Source organism: Solanum pennellii, chromosome 12 (assembly GCF_001406875.1).
Source record: "Solanum pennellii chromosome 12, SPENNV200".
NCBI classification, from domain to species: domain Eukaryota; kingdom Viridiplantae; phylum Streptophyta; class Magnoliopsida; order Solanales; family Solanaceae; genus Solanum; species Solanum pennellii.
The window spans coordinates 30,419,128-30,439,987 of NC_028648.1; the positions used below are offsets into that span (position 1 = coordinate 30,419,128).

Sequence of the window (20,860 nt, forward strand, 5' to 3'; positions counted from 1 at the left end):
TTTGGTGACATTAGAGATAGTACCTGTAAGGAATCAATATTAGTACTAGAAGGAGCAAACAAGACAAGCAAAAACAACACAAAATAAATATAAGGGCAAAGCTGTAATGATATCTCTATAGTAACAGTGAAACACGACGGACCAGGTGACGGCTCGTCGTGAGTGTGACGGACCGTCATGGGGTCCGTCATGTCTTGCTTCAACTATGTTTATGTGGAGACCCCTGAAGGAAAGTCTCTGACAGTTATGACGGATAAGCAGGATGGACCATCGTAACAATGACGGTTCGTCGTCGATGTCCGTCATAGGGTAATTAGAAAAAGTATGGAGACCCTTAGGAGAGAGGTCTCTGACAACTATGACGGTTGTGCAGGACGAACCGTTGTGTTAATGACGGTCCGTCGCATGTTTCCATCAGAGGACACTTAGAAAAACTTGGAGACCCTTAGGACAAGGGTCTCTGACAACCATGACGGTTGTGCAGGATGGACCGTCGTGGGAACGACGGTCCGTCGTATGTGTCTTTTGGTGGACACATAGAAAAATTTGGAGACCCTTAGGAGAGAGGTCTCTGACAACTATGACGGTTGTGCAGGACGAACCGTTGTGTTAATGACGGTCCGTCGCATGTTTCCATCAGAGGACACTTAGAAAAACTTGGAGACCCTTAGGAGAGAGGTCTCTGACAACTATGACGGTTGTGCAGGACGAACCGTTGTGTTAATGACGGTCCGTCGCATGTTTCCATCAGAGGACACTTAGAAAAACTTGGAGACCCTTAGGAGAGAGGTCTCTGACAACTATGACGGTTGTGCAGGACGAACCGTTGTGTTAATGACGGTCCGTCGCATGTTTCCATCAGAGGACACTTAGAAAAACTTGGAGACCCTTAGGAGAGAGGTCTCTGACAACTATGACGGTTGTGCAGGACGAACCGTTGTGTTAATGACGGTCCGTCGCATGTTTCCATCAGAGGACACTTAGAAAAACTTGGAGACCCTTAGGAGAGAGGTCTCTGACAACTATGACGGTTGTGCAGGACGAACCGTTGTGTTAATGACGGTCCGTCGCATGTTTCCATCAGAGGACACTTAGAAAAACTTGGAGACCCTTAGGAGAGAGGTCTCTGACAACTATGACGGTTGTGCAGGACGAACCGTTGTGTTAATGACGGTCCGTCGCATGTTTCCATCAGAGGACACTTAGAAAAACTTGGAGACCCTTAGGAGAGAGGTCTCTGACAACTATGACGGTTGTGCAGGACGAACCGTTGTGTTAATGACGGTCCGTCGCATGTTTCCATCAGAGGACACTTAGAAAAACTTGGAGACCCTTAGGAGAGAGGTCTCTGACAACTATGACGGTTGTGCAGGACGAACCGTTGTGTTAATGACGGTCCGTCGCATGTTTCCATCAGAGGACACTTAGAAAAACTTGGAGACCCTTAGGAGAGAGGTCTCTGACAACTATGACGGTTGTGCAGGACGAACCGTTGTGTTAATGACGGTCCGTCGCATGTTTCCATCAGAGGACACTTAGAAAAACTTGGAGACCCTTAGGAGAGAGGTCTCTGACAACTATGACGGTTGTGCAGGACGAACCGTTGTGTTAATGACGGTCCGTCGCATGTTTCCATCAGAGGACACTTAGAAAAACTTGGAGACCCTTAGGAGAGAGGTCTCTGACAACTATGACGGTTGTGCAGGACGAACCGTTGTGTTAATGACGGTCCGTCGCATGTTTCCATCAGAGGACACTTAGAAAAACTTGGAGACCCTTAGGAGAGAGGTCTCTGACAACTATGACGGTTGTGCAGGACGAACCGTTGTGTTAATGACGGTCCGTCGCATGTTTCCATCAGAGGACACTTAGAAAAACTTGGAGACCCTTAGGAGAGAGGTCTCTGACAACTATGACGGTTGTGCAGGACGAACCGTTGTGTTAATGACGGTCCGTCGCATGTTTCCATCAGAGGACACTTAGAAAAACTTGGAGACCCTTAGGAGAGAGGTCTCTGACAACTATGACGGTTGTGCAGGACGAACCGTTGTGTTAATGACGGTCCGTCGCATGTTTCCATCAGAGGACACTTAGAAAAACTTGGAGACCCTTAGGAGAGAGGTCTCTGACAACTATGACGGTTGTGCAGGACGAACCGTTGTGTTAATGACGGTCCGTCGCATGTTTCCATCAGAGGACACTTAGAAAAACTTGGAGACCCTTAGGAGAGAGGTCTCTGACAACTATGACGGTTGTGCAGGACGAACCGTTGTGTTAATGACGGTCCGTCGCATGTTTCCATCAGAGGACACTTAGAAAAACTTGGAGACCCTTAGGACAAGGGTCTCTGACAACCATGACGGTTGTGCAGGATGGACCGTCGTGGGAACGACGGTCCGTCGTATGTGTCTTTTGGTGGACACATAGAAAAATTTGGAGACCCTTAGGACAAGGGTCTCTGACAACCATGACGGTTGTGCAAGACAAATCATCGTGGGAACGATGGTCCGTCGCATCTGTCCGTTTGGTGGAAACTTAGAGAAAACAAACAGTGGTGTGTTGGAACAAACCTTATGATGGTCCGTCGTGGGTATGACGGTCCATCATCGGGGTCTCGTTCTGTCATTCAGTGACAGAACTGAGGATGCCACAATCGTCCTTTGTGACTCAAATAGAATACTTAGTGCTAACCTACATGTTTCTAACCCAAATACCTAGCAAAATAGCAATGCTAAAGCATCTATTTCTCGAGTTTTAACAAGGCAATTCAAGGATTCTCAACCTAGGTCAGACAAAATTTGATCAAAGAATGAAGACCCACCAAAAAGGAATAGGATAATACTAATTAAAACAAAAATGCAATGTAAACGGGTAGAGATCAGAGACACATACCTGAGAAGAGGAGAAAAACAAGAAAGGGAAGCACTTGGTTAGCAAGAACAAAACCACAGCAGCAGACTCCGACCAGTAGAAAGAAGATATCCAGAATTGGGGATTTGGGGAAGTGATTAGTTGAAAGAGAGGTAGAAAATTGGAATTTTGAAAGGGAGGGAATGGGACAAAGAGGGAAAGAAATCGTTCAAATGAAGGGGTGGGGGTTTTATAGGTTTAAAATTTTAAAAGTCCCCAACCGGGTTGGGTCGGGTATGTTGGTTAATGAAGCAAAGAATCCCCAACAACGGTCCGTCGCAGATGCGATGGTCCATCATGGGTTCCATCTCGTGTGCCCTAATTTTGAAAGTAAATGAAAGACGTACCTGGCACGACGGATTCATGCGACGGTCCGTCTCAAGAGTGACGGTCCGTAAATGTATCTGTCAGTGACTGTTGCTGGGTGATTTTCTGCAGAATTTCCTGGTGATGTGCCTGCAAATTTTAAACCCATTAGTAGAAAATGCTACCATTACTAGAAAGAAATCTATAAGTAATGGGTTTCCTCCCAACAAGCGCCTGATTTAACGTCGTTGCATGACTGAAGACACTTGATTATTCAGACTTCATCAAAAAGGTATGCCTCGATTACTTCATTTGCTGATTCAGCATGCCCGGAATAGATTTTTGTATGTTTTCCATTTACCTTAAACCGCACACCCTCCTTGGTTTCCAACTCAACTGCTCCATGAGGGAATAGTTGGGTAACCAAGTAAGGGCCAGTCCATTTGGACTTAAGCTTGCCCGGAAACAAACGCAACCTAGACATGTATAAAAGCACCAAATCCCAACCATAAACTCTCGTTTTTTAATTTTTTATGTCATAGTGCTTCTTCATCTTTTCTTTGTAGGATATAGCAGATACCGATTGGAGCTCACCACTCTGCCTCATGGACCTACAAATGTTGAAGGTCGCTTCTTCATTGTTCATCTGCCCCTTTTCCATATCAACTAAGGCTCTACCCGTAGCAAGGAATGGCCTCCCAAGAATAATAGGCACTTCAAAATCGACTTCACAATGAAGAATAAAAAAATCTACCGGAAATATGAACGACTCCACTTTTACTAGCAGATCGTGGAGTATCCTTATAAACCTTTTTACTGTTCGATTGGCCATCAGTAGCCGCATCGCAGTGGGCTTTGGATCACCCAAACCCAACTTCTTGTAAATCGAGAGTGGCATGAGATTTATGCTTGCCCCCAGATCACATAATGCTTTCACAAAATGTAATGACCCGACTGTACAAGGAATAGTGAACGCACCCGGATCTTCTTTCTTTAGTACTAGAGATCTTGTATCAATAGCACTACAATGCTGCATTCTATCATCATCCTCACAAGTGACTGATATTTTCTTTGTAACCAGATCTTTCATAAACTTGGCATAATCGGGCATTTGTTCTAAAGCTTCTACCAAAGGGACATTGATAGAAAGATGCTTCAACATTGTTATAAAACGCCGATATTTACCATCCTCGGTGTTTTTCACTAATCTTTGAGGAAAGGGGGGGTCTAGGCATGGGAATTACCTTTGTAGGCACTTCAGCATCTTTTCCAGTGTTATCTTCTACTTCACCACTAACCTCTACCACTTTATCATTATCTTTTATCACCTTTTCCTCATTCGACAGCATAGGTGGGTCAATGGTTTGCTTACCACCCCGAGTAGTGATTGCCATACAGTGTCCATCATTTTTCGGATTTTGACAGTGTTGCTAAGAAGAGTGCCCGGTTGCTGTGTGTTCACAGTCGCAGATAATTGGGCCATTTTCAACTCAAGCTGCTTAATCGATATTGCATGTGTATCGACTTTCTTCCCAATACCCGTTAAATCACTCCTTAATACTTTAATGTGCTCATCATTAGCATCGAACCTCCTCATCAGTTTGTGCAACATATCCTCAACTCGCGCCATACTATCTCCACCATCCCTAGGAGTAACTTCACGATTTTGAGGAGGGACATAGGGCCCATTCCTATAATTTTTGTTACCATAGTTACCCTTGTTGAAGTTGTTGTCGCGGTTGTAGTTTCCATCTCGGACATAATGACCCTCACAGTTATAGTTACCATAGATCCGACCTTGGTTTCCTTGACCTTGGCTCCAATTCTCCTGATTTGAGCCTTGGGCACTCGGTCAGAAATTCCCCAGCTGCTCATTTACTGCATAGAAATTCTCCACATAATAGCATTCATCATTTGGTTGTGGTGGTTTAGACAAGTAGTTAACTGCATTTATCTTTTCTGCACCCCCGGTGGCATGTTTTAATATCAACCCAAGCTCAGTTCTCATCTGAGCCATCTCTTCACAAATCTCATCTTTGGCTGGGTTGTGAGTGGATTGCACTGCGAAGGTATTTCTCCAGTATCTGACTACCTAGTACTCCAAGCTTTATTATTCCGGGAGATTTTCTCTAACTTTTCTACAATCTCGGCATAAGGACACTCCCCATAAGAACAACCCGCTATAGTATCCAATACCGCTTTATTATTATCATCCTTTCCCCGATAGAAGTATTCCTTCAATGACTCATCATTTATGCGGTGATTGGGGACACTTCTCAAAAATGAAGTGAATTTATCCCAAGAACTACTAACTGACTCTCCTGGTAGTGCCACAAAGTTGTTCACTCTGTCTTTGTGGTTTAGTTTCTTGGAGACCGGGTAGTAACGTGCTAAGAAAACGTCCCTTAGTTGGTTCCAAGTGAAAATTGAGTTATAAGGGAGCTCACTGAACCAAATAGCAGCCTCTCCCGTCAGTGAGAGAGGAAATACTCTTAGCCCTATTACATCCAAATCCAAATCAGGCCTCCCTACACAGCTTTTACACACTGCCCTTACCTTAGCTATATGGGCATGTGGGTCCTCAGAAGGTAGCCCTGAAAACAAACCTCTAGCAATGAGCATTTGCATCAGACTACTAGTTACCACAAAGGTGTGGCCTTGTGGTAGAGGGGGCAAAACAAGTGGCCCATCAGATCTGCAATATTATCATAACCTTTGTAGTATTCTTGAGGGCGTGGAGCAGGATTTTGTCCCCTTTGTTAATTTTCACCCGGATCATGGGGTAATAACTGACCATGAACATCAACAGGAGCTGGGATGTTCTGGTTCGGATCATCATCGTTAATCCATGTTTCTATTCATATTGCGTAGTGTACGCTCTAATTCGTGATCATAGGGAAACAAGGGTTCTCTTTCTCTCCATGCATTTGGCATACAAGGAAGATAGTTTCGCAAGAATCAAAAACAATAAAAAATTAAAATTAAGAAAATATCGACTAAACTTTAGCAATAAGTTTAAGTTAATCTAAAAGCTACTTTCCCCGGCAGCGGCGCCAAAATTTGATACTCTCAAACTTACTTCTCAAATAAGAAGTAAAGCGGTCGTATCAAGTAAAGAACCCAACTAATGAGGTTGGGATTGTTCCCACGAGGAAAATAGTTCATACTTAACTTTAATCTATTATTGCTATTATTTAGTCAATTATTTCCTTAGAAAAAAAAAAGACAATAAAAGGGGGGGGGGGTTTATTTCTAAATGAATAAAAATAACTAACTAAATTAAAGTAAACAACTAACAGATTCAAATCTTGGAGTTTAATCAATTAATAAAAGTATCTAGGGTTTGAGTGTTCCCCAGAGGTTCTTAACTTGATAATTCTAACTATAACAATTCTTTCATATTATCTTGCATTCAAAGTGATAAGTTATGTATTTCTAAATCCTTGGTCCGGCATCTAGAAAATTTCACTCCGCACCTTGGCCCGGCTACGTGTGTTGCTATACTAACCCTTTACCTTTACCTCATATAAAGCATTGTATTCAATATTTGACTAAGTTATTACCTCGTACCAATCGACACTAGCCTATTAGATAGTATACACTAAATCTATGTTAATAATTCTTTTCCTATTATCTACCTCCTTGGTCCGACAAGTAGCATTAAGGCGAGTTCTAACGTTGGTCATCCGTTAAAAAGACTTCTAAACAAAAGAATTATCAATACATGCAAGACACTATTCTGGAATTGTTATTTTAGTTAGATTTTACCTCATTGTTCACTCATGGTTCCCACAACCCTAGTTATGGAGTTTAGTTACCCATAGTCTTAATCACAATATTCATATATTTAATATAAGAATTCATGCACTTACTTTGATGAGAAAGAATGAAATTCATAATTTCACTTGATTAATCAACAAAATCACCAACAATCAATTCCAGAAAAAGTAACAATCAAAAAGTCTAATATCAAAGAGTTTACTAACGAAGAGTCTAACAGCAAAAAGTCTAACCCCAAAAACGAGGTTTTTCGAACTTTTTATAAAAAATAAAAACCTAATAAAAGAAGGACTCTAATTACTGAAAATTTGTCAAAATGCGGCTGGGTCGACAAATCGTCGTGGTCACGACGGGCCGTCATGGCCTTCGTCGTCCCATACTTCACAAATTCTTCTGTTGCTCTCTTCATTACCCTCAATGGCAGGTATGACGGACTGGTCCAAGCACGAAGGTCCGTCGAGGGTCTCCGTTCCATAACACTTAAACTTCTTGGAAATTGGTTACTGGGACTACTCTCTGATCATTGCGACGAACCAGCAGGACGCACCGTCGTGGCTATGACGGTCCATCATGAACTTCCGTAATCCCACACTTGGTCAGACTTCCCCATCTTCCTTCAGCAGCTTCACTACGTTGCCACCTACAGACTGTCGCAAGCTCGACGGACCGTCATAAGCTCCGTAGGTGGTAACTTTTCTGCATTTCTTGCTCAAAAACTTTCGCGTTCATCTTTGGACAGATTTCCTGCAAATAAAGAGAAACTTACATAAAAATCAATACAAAAAGGCTTTTGGACACACACTAAACTTAAGGAATAAGCATTAAAAATACTGTGAAACCACGGTATATCAAGCTACCGTATAGCCAGACTTTTATAAGATAGATGTAGCTTTTAATTTTTTGAGTTATGTAAGCAGGTAATAACCTTTGGTTTTTTATATAGGTAGTACTGGCTAATTAGTTTAGTAAATATCCACTTTGGTGATCAATAAATCCTAATTACCAATTATCATCCTATGCAGGTAAAGTTCAACTAATTAAAACAGTAATTTCTGGATTCCATGATTATTGCACACATCTTTCTTCTACCTAAGAAAGTGATCAAGGATAACAAACCTGCACGACCTTCTTATGGACACGGACAATGACAATGTCCAGAAGAGCATTTGTGTCATTAGAAACAATTGCAAACTATATGCTGCAAGTTATTCAATACCATAGAACTAAATAAAGTTATGGCAAAACATAATTAGCAATTGCACGATGTGGCGAGAAAGGACTGTCTATGGATCTAATGGGTATACAATTATTTTATTAAAAGGAGATTGAAACTGTCCTAATACCTAAATCTGCATCATCATGGATACTGAGGAATATATTGGGGTCTAGAGATGTATTTTGATAGCTAAGTTTGCAAAGGTACAGAGGGGAGGCAAGTTCTCTACTTAAAAGATGTAGATAACCATATTTTCTGAACTCGACTAGAAAAGTATTACCTTGCAACATGGAGTGCACCCTAGGTTCAAGTTTATTATGTGGATGGCTGTCGAAAGAAGACTAGCAAAAGTAGACATGCCTGAAAAATTGGTATACAAGTGCCACATGCCATTGTGTTTGGTAGTAAAACAGGGGAGACTTTTGATCAGACTTTTATGGTGTAGACTGTGCATCTGGTTCGAATTTCATGGGGTTATCAGTGATATTGCAAAAAGAGTGTAGGACGAGCATATTCGTTTTAGCGGCTAGCAAAAGGCAAACATGTTGCATGTACTTCAAAATCTAATTTTGTATCCCTGGGCATTTTTGCGGTCTAATAAACATAAAATATTCTTTCTTTGTCTATCATAATGAGTAGGAATATGGTTACGCTAGAATGATATATAGCAGTTAGGCCATCACTCCTTTGTTTGAACTAAATAGTTTGGTTATGAATGAAAAATAGCAGTTAGGACATCACTCCTTTGTTTGTACTAAATAATTTGGTTATGAATGAAAAATCCTTGCTGACCAAAAATTATTCCGTTTACCAAGAAACAAACATCCAACAGTATAAGAAATGTATCGATGAAAGTAGTATTATCTACCTTAGACCACTTCTTCTATAAATACAAGTTGATCTATACATGTGACTGTGAACCTTATTATAGAGATAGACTAAAATGAGATAACCATCTTTCGCATTTACAAAATTCAAAAAGGTCAACAAGTTTAGAGATCATTATTCTAAAACTATAACACAATAGAGATTTAACACGCAACACAAATACTAGGGTGAACATGCAAAAAAGGAACTCAGTTCAGAATATAGGAATACATCCTGATTGAGACAGAGATATACATAATTCCATAAGCATGTAAACTCGTTCATCATGGAAAGTAGTACAACTGAAGACTGCCTACTCTCTAAAATCAACTTATCATAGAAAGACAGACCACTGCATTAGCAAAACCCTTATCAAAGATGAGCACTTGTTAATGACATCACTAAATTCATTGAGAAATACACATCATGGCATAGCTAATGAAAAGTTTCCTAACATAGTGGAGGTGATGGATGCTGATGAACCACAATATTTTCAAGGCGATCATATTTACTCTCTAGAATATCAATACACTATTGCAGTGATTCCTTTTCTTTTTGAGTTGTTTTCAGTTCTTCCAACAACACAGCCTTAGAAGTACTACCTCCTTTCAACTCCTTAGTGGTTATCCCACCACCAAATCTAACTGCATGACTTTTGCATTGAGGTCCAAAGCACTGTTCCACTACCTCAATATTAGTAAAAGACGGTTCAGATTATACAAGCTCTTGAATTTCAGCCTATAAAATACAAGAATGTTTAAAATATTTCACTGAATCAATCCAGAGAGAAAATGTTACATGAAATCTAACGATGAACATATATATTTTTCATTAGTTTCGGGTTCGACAAGCTCATTTCCAAAGAAATCATAATAAAACCTAGCCGTCAATAATTTCAATTTGGTTCTTTTCGATCAACGCTGGTGGCTATGGCCACCACGATACAATATTAGTCCTTCCCGGAGACTGGTCAAAGGTTGCTAAAGACAGACATGCAGAAGGAGTTTGCGTCATTATTTAAACAAAGCCAAGTAATACTAAATCGCTACCAATGAGACCAATCTCATATTTACATGGAGAACCCAGAATAATATGGGAAGAAGATGAGGTAACACAGATGATTTACAAAGAGAATCTTGAATATGCGGTCATTGGAAAGTTTTCGTATGGAATGCCAGAGATCAGAGAACTAAGATTCATAATCCCTAAACAATGTGAATTGAAGGGGGGATGCAAAATTGGACTCTTGGGTAATCGACATGTATTAATGAGAGCGGCAAACATCGAGGATTATGTAAATTTACTATCAAATCTAGCATTTTACCTAACTCATCCCCAATGATCATAGCCGATGAGAACCCTATAGTGGGACGCAATGTTCGACCCAGAGGAAGAAATAACAACAGCTATTGCTTGGATATCCTTTCCATCCCTTCCCCCTAAATTCTTTGTGAAAGAGGCAATTTTTTCTTTGGCTGCTGCAGTAGGGAAGCCTTTGCAAGTTGATATGGAAACAAAGACTCAAACAAGACCTAGTTGTGCAAGGGTAAAGGTTGAGGTTGATCAATTAGAAGATTTTCCAAAAAGGATTACCATTGGAGTTAGGAAGCACACAAGGGATGTGGTGGAAAAATGGGTTCGGATAAAATATGACTATGTCCCAAAATATTGTGCTTATTGTAGACTGCAAGGACATAATGAGCAAGAATGTTATACTTTACACCCTGAATTTTTTCCTAAGAAGATAGAAGAAACAAAGAAGGAGTTAGGGAGAAACAACATGGTAGAGCAAATAGAATAGTACGCGAAGAGGCAAAAATAAAACTGGGGGAAAATGTGGAAATCGAAGGAAACAAAGAGGACTTACAAGTTCAAAAAAATAAGAAATATTAAAGTAAGGGTAGACAACAAGTGTGGAATCTGAAACAACCACAATCACACAGCGGAGTTGAGGAGAAAATGGAGTTAGAAAACAAATCTGAAGCTCTAAAAGAGTCAGAAGACATGGAGGCGGCGGAAATAGAATTAAAGGAGATTCCATCAAAAAGGAGGTGGGTAGAAAATGTTTTCAAAAAATCAAATAGGGACGAAGGACAAGGAGATACATTAGAACAGAAAAAAGAAGAGTTTGAAGGAGACCAATCAAGAACAAAAAGAAAGGACATCATGAGAAATGGGGGAGAATTCAACAATAACAGTATGGCAGCCAAGTTATGAAACAAAAAATACACAAAAGAAAGTTTTACCACATCCAATAAGCATAATTGAGCCAAGTTCACAAGAGAAGAATTTTGAAGACATGAATGAATTGACCCCAGATCAGAAGAGGAGGTGTCAAGAAGAAGAAGAAGAAGAAAACTTGGAAATGAATATTCTAAGTGCTTGAAAAGCAGGGGATCTGTCTCCAAGACAAATTGCTGATCTAAAAAGTGGATTTAGAAAAGGTAGAACAGGACAATCGATTGTACCACTTTAAGTTAGAACAACGAGGGGTAGGGACATGGAGGATACATTTTCTCAATGATGGGACAAATTCTATTCTGGAATATCAGATCTGTTAACTCTCAAAATTCTTTTGAGAGAGTAATAGAGATGAATAGAAGAAATCATTTTCAATTTATAGCTCTGCTGGAACCTTTTGAAGATACAGGAGAGATAGAGCATTACAAAAGAAGACTTGGCTTCGATAGAGCCGCAGTGAACTCAACTGCTAAGATATGGGTACTTTGAAAAGATCATTGTAATGGGCAAGTGATTGTAGATAGTTATCAACAAATTACAGTGAAATTGTGCTATCACAGCAATTTCTTTAGTATTACTTATGTGTATGCATGATGTAATGCTATGGAATGTTGGAGTTGTGGGAGGACATAGAGAGTGTGGGAGTATCTAGCACAGAACCGTGGTTGGTGGGAGGGGATTTTAAAGTTATTTTAAATGTAGAAGAAAAATTGGGAGGGCTCCCTTTCACATTAAATGAGGCCCCAGACTTTGCACATTGCATTAACAATTGTGCACTTACTGAATTGCAATCAATAGGGAATCAATACACATGGTGGAATGGAAGAATAGAGGAGCACTGTATATTATGAAGCTTGATAGGATTTTGGTAAATCAAGAATTTTTGGAATTAATGCCTAGCAGCAAGGTTCAACATCTGATAAGGAAAAGATCTGACCATGCTCCGTTATTAGTCCAATGTAATTCTATGGATAAGAATGTCATCAAGCCATTCAAATTTCTTAATTTTGGACTAATCAACTTGAATATTTAAAATTTGTAAGAGAGGCTTGGCAGAGATTTTGTGGGAGATCCTTTTTCAGAATACCATGCTAAGATGAAGAGAGTGAAGAAGTCACTTACTGAATGGAGTAATAAAACGTATGGGAACATTTTTGAAAAAAATGGCAAAGTTAGAAGACTTGGTCAAGGTTAAAGAAATACAATTGAAGATAAGTCCTACAGAAGGAAATCGATGTGAGCTAAATAAGACAGAAGCTGAACTTGGAAAATATTTAAACATTGAGGAAGAATATTGGAGACAAAAGGCGAGAATTAAATGGTTTAAGGATGGAGATAGAAATACAAAGTTTTTTCATGCTTTTGTCAAGCGGAGAAGGAAAAAGTTGCATATTGGAGAAATACAAACAGCTCAGGGGGAAGTGGTTACTACAGGAACAAATTGGTGCAGCAACAAAGGAATTTTATGAGAGTCTGTTCAAAGAAACAGATGTGATGATGCATCCTGAGATGCTAGACAATATCCCATGTCTAATTATACAAGAGCATAATGATGAGATCAGTAGAGTTCCAACCAGTGAAGAGGTGAAAATAGTAGTCAACAAACTAAATGGCGATAGCACTAGTGGACAGGATGGTTTCTCTGGTACTTTTTTTAGAAGAGTTGGGAGATTATAGGAGATGATATAACTAAGATGGCTCGAGCCTTTTTTTGTGGACAAAGACTGCCAAGATTCATTACTCATACGAATCTAGTCCTAATCCCTAAGAATGAGAGTGTTAAAGCTTTTGCAGATTTAAGGACAATTAGTCTTAGTACTTTTGCCAATAAAATCATATCGAGAATGCTTCATGAAAGATTGGTGAAGGTCCTTCCGAGGCTGATTTCCGCAAACCAAACAGGATTCATAAAAGGAAGAAGTATTACGGAGATTGTGTTGCTTACATAAGAGATTATTAGAGGTATTGGGATCCGGAATAAGTGGCAGAATGTGGTGGTAAAGCTGGATATGGCAATGGCGTATAATAGAGGCTCATGGCTATTTCTTGCATAGATTTTGAGGAAATTTGGCTTTTCGGAGATTCTTATTGATATGGTGTGGAGACTAGTATCAAGCAATTGGTACTCAATATTAGTGAATGACCAAGCTTATGGGTTCTTTCAATCATCAAGGGGGCTTAAACAAGGTGATCCACTATCACCAACACTATTTATTATTGCAGCAGAAGTATTGTCCAGATAGGTGAATAGATTACATGAAGACGTTGAATATAGGGGATTTGGTATGCCTAAGTGTAGTCCAAATATCAATCACTTGTCATATGCCGACAATACTATTTTGTTTTGTTCAGGAGAGAAAAAATTGATCAAGAAGATGATGGGTGTATTGGCCAAATATGAACAGATTTCTGGACAAATGATAAACAAGAGCAAGTGTTTTTTCTATCTACACGAAAAAATTTCAGCGGTGCAAGGACATAAAATCAGAAAATGGACAGGAATAAATCAGCGCCATGTCCCATTCACATACTTAGGATGTCCAGTTTTCTACGGGAGGAAAAAATTAGCTTATTATGAGGATCTATTAGGAAAGATTAGCAGAAGGATTATGTGTTGACAAAGTAAACTTGTATCATATGGTGGTAGGCATATATTGGTAGCACATGTGCTTCAATCAATGCCAGTGTATCTGTTATGTACTTTGAATCCTACTAAAGGAGTCATCAACAAAATTCATCAATTATTTGCTAAGTTTTTCTAGGGAAAGACTGGAGCACTGAAAGGAAAACACTGGGTAGCTTGGGATGAATTGTGTTATCCATATAATGAAGGAGGAGTTGCATTCAGGTCCCTACATGATGTTGCAGGTGCCTTATTTGCAAAGTTATGGTGGAATTTTATAGTAAACCTAAACTCATTGTGGGGTAATTTCATGTGGAATAAATACTGCAAAAAGGATCATCCAGTAGTAGCCAAAGGAAGAGGTGGTCCCATGTCTGGAAGATAATGGTGATGGTCAGGGAGGAAGTGGAACATGAAATATGATGGCAAATTAAAACTGGAAATAGCAGTTTTTGGTATGAGAACTGAACACAACAAGGAGCTTTGTATTATATTGAAGAGAATGGACCAGATAGATCAGAACTTGAGGTCAGAAGCTTCATCAATAATAATGGGTGGAATAGAGAAAAATTAGAAAGTGTTGTTTCTAAAGATATGGCGAGATACATTATGCAAAATATCAAACCAATTGATACTCAGGGTTTAGATCACGCATGGTGGATGGGAAATACTAAGGAGGAATTCTCTGTCAAATCAGCTTTTAACATGATTAGGAAAAGAAGAGAATGTGGGGATTGGTTAAATGAAATTTGGATTAAAGGACTCCCTTTTAAAATCAATTTCTTCCATTGGAGGGTCTGGAAGAGGAGAATCACCACAGATGATAACTTGAAAAGAATAAGGATGGATGTTGTCTCGAGAAGTCTTTGTTGTGATGATGAGCACAAATCGGAGACAATGGAGCACTTATTTCTAACATCTCCTATAGCCCAAAAGCTATGGGAGAAGTTTGCTTTTTGTGCAGGTATAAAGTTGCATGGAATACAACTACAATACGTGATTACCAATTGGTGGAAACCTAAAGGCCCACTTAAGATAAAAAGGATTTTTAAGTTTGATCCGGCAATCTTATTATAGGAACTTTGGAAAAGAAGGAATACAAGGAGACATGACAAGAATGTGAGCCTGTTCAAGATGGTTCAACAGTGAGAACACATAATCAATCATTATCAAGCATACTTAACCGTGGATCACAAGTCCAACACATCGGGAAGGAATTGTGAAATATTTCTACCATTACAAGCCTAAATTGTACTATCAGGCTATTTGTTGGCAAAAACCAAAGAGGATTGGGTTAAGTGTAATACAGATGGGTCATCTAAAGGAAATCCACGAGAGAGTGCATATGCATTTTGTATTAGGGATGTGGGGGGGAACTGATCTTTGCAAAGGTGCAACAAATAAGGATTACCAAAAATATAATGGCGGAGGCAGTAGCGGTAATGAAGGCACTAAGTTATTGCAGAAGGCGTCAACATAGAAAAGTGATTGTGGAAACAGATTCCTTGGGAATAAGAAATTTCTTGTTAAAGGAATGGAAAATTCCTTGGGAATTGAGCGAGATTTTGGAAGATGCTATTGCTATAATTGAGAAGGAAGGAATACAAGTTAAACACGTTCAGAGAGGGTGATCAGTTAGTTGACGCTTACAACGCTCATAATCACATAGAAAAGCAAGTATACAATAAGTTTAATCAACTACCAGTAATATGCAGAAAAATTCTAAACATGGATAAGAGACAAGTCATGAGTTTGAGGATCAAGACAAGGAAAATGAAGATCTACCAACCAGAGGAACCTCTCGAGAGCCAGACACGTCTTTACCTCATGACCAGCTGTGAGAAAAGGAGGATTAAGATATCAGAAGGCCGGAATAAGGGGAGGATAACAGGTGAAGAGTAGAGCTTAATGGAGTGATGTCAAAGCACATCTTAAAGTCCAATTGGAATTGGAATCGTACCACCCACCTGAGAAACACAATTGGAGTTCAAATATGAGAAGTCACAACAAAGGAAAATACAAGAAATATACCTTTTGAATTCATGGAAAAAAGAAGATCCAGAGAATACATGGAGGTATCCTTAAGAGGTGAAGGAATAACTTAGAATTCACAAAGGAAAAGATGTGATTCTTCAAATATTGACAAAGTTGAAAGAACATGGCCGAATCCATAAAGTACCAACTTTTTCTGATTGTCTTCAAATGATGAGAAATTAATGTTGAGGATTAGAGCTCACAATGGAGAGAACATTTGAGGAAGCGGAACAGCTAACAAGAAAAGGGAAAGTAATGATAGTGTAGGGTTAGAAATAGAAGAGGATAGGGACATTTGGGCTAGGTGGACAGAGTAGATGTTTTTTTTATGTATTGTTATTATTTTTTTTTTATTTTAGTTTGTTTTTTAGTTGTCTTTTTTCCAGAATTTTGTTACTTATGAAATAAAATGAGCCCTGAGCTCAAAATTGATTTTAAAAAAAAAAAGCTCATTTCCCTTGTTACGAGTCTCAAAGAAGATAGTTATCATGTTTGGTGGATTACCACCTTTGCCTCCCTTAACAACAAAAAGAAGTAAGTACTATAAGATCTTTCATACAAAAAGGAGGTTTCCTTGTAGGGTTTCGTGATTTATTTACCAGTTCGTAAATAATCTCTATTATAGGCTTGCTACCCATACGATGAGGCATACACAACTTAGACATGTTGATTGTGTTTCTTTACTCGTTTTCTGCATTAACAACACAAGCTAAAATTATCACAAGCTTGTTTAATGATTCTATTTTTATTCTAAAATTAACTTTGTGACTACTTTGCATCATCTTGACAGAATTAAATCATTTAATCAAAAGAACTATTCCAAATGAGTAATCATATGTGACTTGGAAATAAAATGATATTAATCAATATTTATGCAATCATACCTTAAACTTATCAGATAAATAATGTTCCTTGACCAACCATTCCCAATCTCTCTAGTCTACTCCTATTGGAACATCTTTTAGAAACTGGTGCAATGACTTGGATTTCATATTCTTGTGCAGTGATCATCTCATTGTTCAAAAGCTTTCTCATATGTTGCAAAACATTATCTCTTTGATCATTCATGTTATCACAGTCAAACTTTTCCTAAAATAGAGAAAAATATCATCAGAACTTTGTATGGAGAGGTGTTGTAGATCATAGAATGACAGCTTTGATTGTTTGGGATAAGGTGTGCCTCCCATAAATAAATTTTGGGGACTAAAGGTTAAGGGATGTCTGAAATAGAATGAAGCTTATTTTGGAAAACTACTATATGGAAGGTTTCAGAATAATTACATCCTCTAGGTAACATGGACACATGCAGTGTATATGAAGTAATATGGCAATATATGAGATCACATACAACCTATACATTGTTGTTGTTATTGGAAAAAGTCAACGTATCTAAAAAGAATGGGATGGTTGATTAGTGCCAAAAGATAAAGTTCAAGTTGACAGAGTGAAATGTACGTAATTATCCACCAGGAGTAAAAGAGTTATAGGGATCCCGATCATTCTTTGGGAAGCATATCTTACTTGGACAAAATATATGCAACCAAAGCATAATTAAATTTATCCTCTGGTTTGCAAACTAGAACAAGTGGCTTACGAAGACTCGAATTATGAGCCTAAACATGTAGGTGCAAGATGCAAACTGTTGTCTGTGTTTAACAGGGGTAGTAGAAATTCCTCAACACCGAGTGTGAATGGATTACAACATATTCTGGCTAACTAAACATAGGTACAACTGATTTAGAAGGATGTCCCACAATGTTTGAGATTGTGTAGAAGAAGGAAATCGAAGCAAACACAACAGAAAATCTAGGTAGCAATATGGGATGTTATGATACCACACATGGAAAGCAAAGAATCGGATGATATTAGGGGCATAACTGTGAATACAAGTTTTGCAATTGTACAGATAAAAAAGAGGTGAGAGCTAGAATATTTATCTGCAATTTCACTTAGGAGACTAAATAGAGAGTAAATAGAAAGACTGAGGAGGAAATTTTTTTGTTTGTTTTGGTAATAGCTATTCTTAAAGAATGATTCATAATAAGGTCTAAGCAAAGGCAACACCATAATATACTCTAAAAAACACAAGAAGAAGAGGAAAGAATATTGTTGTTACAATAGAATTTGTATCAAGCCAGCAAAAATAAAAGAGAGTAATGTTGTAGTTCTTACTGTAACAGTTGCGCAAATATGCTCAAGATTGTGCTTTTCGATATCAATTCATGAATATACCCGCAATGGGCACATATAACAATCACGAACTAGCAAACCCAAGCGTCTCATAAATAGGTTGTGATTCGGTCGAACTACTCGATTTTGATAGAAAGTGACTTTTAACTTTTGTCCAAATCTTAATCGCAGAACTTTCTTACAAATGTTTGTTCCCATCACCTTGGTTTTCCTATCATATTCACATGGACATTCAAAATTTAAAGTAAGTCAACTATGCTCTTTGATATGAATTTGATGTTTAGTGCTATATAATCAAAAGAATCTAGAGAATACTCCAGTAGTTAAGTTTTAGGTGTCAAATTTTGAAATTATTACCATATACAATGGTCTGGTCTTTTAGATCTATAATTCCAAATATGCAAAATAACTTTTGATCTGATTTTTGACAAGTACCCATTCACAGTTCCAAACCAAGTGACAACTAGACAAAATAGGCAGATTATTGCCTATTGCAACAGATAAGGCCTTAAGTTGCCCAAAAAAAGTGTTAATACCTATAAACATATGCTGCATTAATGAGTAGTACATAATTTAAAAGCATGTGCATGAAAACCCACTGAAAAACTAATGATTTCATAAAGCATAAACACAAAAATGGTCAAAATCAGATTTCCACATAACAATTCATAGTCAAAACAAACTAAACTTACTTTAAAGAGAAGGAAAGTCCAAGAATATGTCAAGTTACTACCAATCGCAGCAAAGACCAGCAAAACTGAGGTGAAATTTGAAGTAAAAGAAAAATCCAACTTCTCCAATTAGAAAAAATAGACAGCTTCAACAGAGAGAGATATTTTAATTTTTGCAAACAAACCTTGATTTTAGAAATGGTACCACCATTATTATGGTGTTCTTTGCTGATATTTCTCCAACAAATCAACTTTTGAAGTGGAACTGAAGAGTCACTATGAATAAGGATTTGAGTTATTCACTCCCTTGGGTATCGCTATTTCTAACGGAGAAGATGAAATACACGTTCTGGAGAAACATACGCATCATTTCGCTGTGCGTGAACTTCTGTGGAAAAATCAAGATTTCTTCTTTCATGTGTTCTTACAGAGTGGTCGGGGTAGTGTGAGACCAGAACTAGGGGGTAGGGGCAATGTGAGACCACAAATAGGGGGTAGGGGTGGGGGTGGGGTAAGGGGAGTATAATAAGTCTTTTGTGAAATATAAAAGGGGAAAGTAAAAATATGAGTAAAATTTTTATTATTAACGTCTGGCTATAAAACAAATTGTGGTTTGAATATTGTTGCCTTACTAATACTACATTAAAGTAGTCTTTAACGACGGAAAAAAAATTGACGCTATAAATATATTTATAATGACCGGATTTATATTTTTTTCGTTAAAATTTGGATGTTGAAAATCCATTTTCTTGTATTATACATATGTATATTGTGCAGTAAATCAAGATAGGAACAGCATGAAGAAGAAGTAGAAAGGAAGAAGAAGAGATGAAGATACAGACGAAGAAGAAGAATCAGAACAGAATTGTATTAGTGTATTTGAAAAGTGTTATCCATGCCTCTTTACATACATGTGTATATATACAATAACTAATACATATAACAACTATAACTAACTCTTAACTAACTCTTAAACTAACTAGTGATCTTAATTACACATATGCTACATTGTTCAAGTGACACCTTCTTTAATACTCCCCCTCAAGTTTGGAGGTATGAACAAGTTCATTACACCAAACTTGGATAACAAATATTCATGTTGAGATTTTCCTAAACCTTTAGTTAACATATCAGCTTCTTGTTCCTTTGTATGTAGATACTTTGTTTCAACTAAACCTTGTTGAATTTTCTCACGTATGAAATGACAATCCAACTCAATATGTTTTGTTCTTTCATGTAAAACTGGATTGGCAGCAATTTGTATTGCTGACTTACTGTCACTGTAAACACTAACTGTAGTTTGAATCTTAGCTCCAAGTTCTTTAAACAGCTTAACTATCCATGTAATCTCAGCTATTGAACTGGCCATACTTCTATACTCAGCTTCTGCTGAGCTTCTAGACACTGTGGCCTGTTTCTTTGATTTCCAAGAGATCATTGATTCTCCCATCTTTACCATAAAACCTGAAACAGACCTTCTTGTGTGTAAACAAGCTCCCCAGTCTGCATCACAATAAACCTTTAACTGTTTGGAGCTTTTGCTAGATAACAATACTCCTTGTCCTGCTTGACTCTTTATGTATCTCACAATTCTGAGTGCAGCATTAAAATGAGATTGCTTTGGTTGATGAAGAAATTGACTCAGTGTTTGAGTAGCAAATGCAATATCTGGTCTTGTAACATTAAGATACAATAGCTTGCCTACTAGTCTTCTGTATATAGTTGCATCTTCCAGTAGCTTGTCTTCTTCTCCTCTTCCATTCATATCATCATATTCCTTAGTTGTTAATCTAACATATGGATCCAGTGGTGTAGAAACTGGCTTGGCAGCCCCAAGTCCTACTTCAGAAATTATTTCTAAGGCATATTTTCTTTGATGCATCACAATGCCTTCTTGTGATCTGGCAAACTCAATCCCAAGGAAGTACCTTAGATCTCCCAAATCTTTCATCTTGAAAGTATTCAACAAAGTTACTTTTGTATCCTTTATCAAACTCAGATCATTTCCAGTAATCATCATAT

General features: G+C 38.2%; 1 long non-coding RNA gene across 6 annotated transcripts; it reads right to left on the reverse strand.

Annotated features, from left to right (window-relative positions):
* Positions 1–7,680: 7,680 nt before the first annotated feature.
* LOC107005590 lies at positions 7,681–19,330 on the reverse strand. Of its 6 annotated transcripts, none has more exons than XR_003575415.1 (5): positions 19,024–19,330; positions 18,860–18,924; positions 18,150–18,378; positions 16,862–17,066; positions 7,681–7,740 (listed from the first exon to the last, which is right to left on the reverse strand). It is a non-coding gene; the product is annotated as an uncharacterized LOC107005590 (long non-coding RNA). The 6 variants fall into 6 exon arrangements; XR_001454903.2 differs by lacking the exon at positions 18,860–18,924 and adding an exon at positions 15,768–15,910 and having other exon boundaries at positions 7,682–7,740; XR_003575414.1 differs by lacking the exon at positions 18,860–18,924 and adding an exon at positions 15,733–15,910 and having other exon boundaries at positions 7,691–7,740.
* Positions 19,331–20,860: the final 1,530 nt, after the last annotated feature.